Below are 2,500 nucleotides of genomic sequence, written 5' to 3'. Positions count from 1 at the left end.
ACTCGACTTGACAAAATGTAAAGAGACTTGCAACTCGACTTAGACTTTAACATCAATGACTTGTGACTTCACTTGGACTTGAGCCTTTTGACTTGACATGACTTGCTACTTTCCCCCAAAACCTAAAGCTTAAAAAGTTATTTGGGAGCGCTCCGTAGCTTTCATTTTGTACGTGTCTGTCTGTCTATCAGCGTGTGTGCAGCGTGTCAGCTCTCAGTACAACAGCCAATCAAATTAGATCTACATTGTTTTCATCACACAGCATTCAGCCAATCAAATTGCAGGACAACCACTGAACAAGAGTTGTCAAACAACGCGCCAGTGAGAAAGATTTATACCAAAGTTGGTTTCGTTCGGGTATAAAAACTACGACTTGGTCAACGAATTGCCGTATGCAAATCACGCAGTTCGAATATTACAGACGGAGACGCAACAACTTCCAACTTCGTTCGACATTTGAAGTTGCACAAAGAAGGGTAAGTTTTGAATGTAAGATAACGTTTATTGGCTAAGTAACATGACTTTTATTTGCTGTGTAGTTAAATCAGTGAGGCTGTAAACTCACTGCTAACGTTATAACCATAGACATCTTATAAGTAGACGCAGCATGGAGCGCTACTGCTTACTGGCGCAGACGAGACGCGGGGCCGCCATCTTGGAGTGGTGATCCGCTCCACTCAGTGCAATTCATTTGGCAGGAGCAATGAACTGTCAGCGCATTTAATTCATTTTACCTCACTGAATACCACTCATTTTCACGGGACGTGTAGCTATGATAACGGACACATGTTTTATTATTCATAGTTTGCTTGACAGTAATAGAATATTCGTATATGCTATAAGTGACCAGACGTCCGAGATCAAAACTGGGAATATAAGCCCAAAGAAGGGGGAAAAAAACGGTCAGCTATTTTTAAGTTGAAGAAACAATATAATTACGTTATATATACATGCGTATATCCTACATAAACAATGTATGAATACATTAGATATCTATATATCTTATAGACCGTATCTCTGTTGCTGCAGCAGCAGAGTTTATTCTGTCGTGACACTTTGTATTGATATTTTGTATTACATTCTTCCCTTAAATGATCATGTTTACAGTGATTGTTATATATGTATTTTTTATGTATGTCGCTTTGGATAAAAGCGTCTGCCAAATACTTAAACATATATAAACACCTGAAAGTCTTTATATCAGCTAAAACCACCAATCTGTTTCACTGGATTCAGAATAAAACCAAATGCTGTCTTACCCAACAATGTTAGTATTTGAATATTGTTACTTGAAGACTTATTCCTGGTTACAATTATACTGTTAAGAAAGTATTGTCTTATATTTTGCCTAAAATGAGAATGCATTATAATCAATGGCGGCTGGTGAATTTTGTTTTAGGTGGGGCTGAAAGTTTGTAAACCAAACCCCTGTAGGGGCGTCATCCTCCCCCAGAAGATTTATTTGTGATTTTCACATACAAATATTGAAGATCTTTGCTCCTTCTCAACTCTGTGGTAATGTTATTTTCATAAAATACAACCAAAAGTACATTAATGTTAAATCTTACTTGTGAAAAGTAATCCCCCGATTCCTATTTTCAACAGTCCGCTCATTTGAGCAGGAAAACGCTGAACACCAGCCCGGCATCTTTGTTTTCTACCTGTCAACTGTCAGTTTAGGCTGCTCGCCGGCTCCTCATCACCACTTCAAGATGCAATTTGCTCGCGTCACAGCAACCAATACTGCGTCTACTTATAAGATGTTTATGGTTATAACATCATTTCAAACACAGCAATATGTTGCGTCCACTGCAGTTTGCTTCCTTATTCATACTTTTTGTCAAGTGATTTTTTTAAGCAGGGTTGCATGAGGTACCTATACTTAACGTTACGTTAGTCAATGTATCACACACAGTAACATAACGTTAGACGGCGGTCAGCAGCACCGCATATTTTAGCCACCTACAAAAAGACAAACATAGTCAAATAAAGGTCAGTTAAAATATATACTATATTAAGAATATGTGTACATATTGCATAGGGCCCTGACATCTAAAAAGTACAACTCTGTTCATTATGTTCATGTATTTGTTATGTTTTTCATGTGTACGCACACATCAACACACATACAGTATGAGATGAGATCAATGAGATAAGGTAAGAACAGAATAGAAACTGCTGTGGAACTAGTTACAATGCAATATGCCATGGAAATACAATGTTAACACTTTTGTACAAATAAGTACAGTTGCACTTGTTTTTGCAAATGTGTTTATTCTGTAAAGGAATGAGTTAAATGTTTAAAATTGTTTAAACTATTAAAATGACTGGTTAATAGTGCTATTATGAATTGCAATGTCAGTACTATTTTTTTTCCTGCTATTTCAAATGCACTTGTTTTAATAAATAAATACAGCGGTTTAAAAGCATACACAATCTGTGTAAAAATATTAGTCTGTGGTTAAAAGGACTTGAAATGACTCGAAACTCAAAATGCAGG

Source organism: Entelurus aequoreus, linkage group LG12 (genome assembly GCF_033978785.1).
Source record: "Entelurus aequoreus isolate RoL-2023_Sb linkage group LG12, RoL_Eaeq_v1.1, whole genome shotgun sequence".
NCBI classification, from domain to species: Eukaryota; Metazoa; Chordata; class Actinopteri; order Syngnathiformes; family Syngnathidae; genus Entelurus; species Entelurus aequoreus.
Note: the sequence above shows the minus strand (reverse complement) of the source record.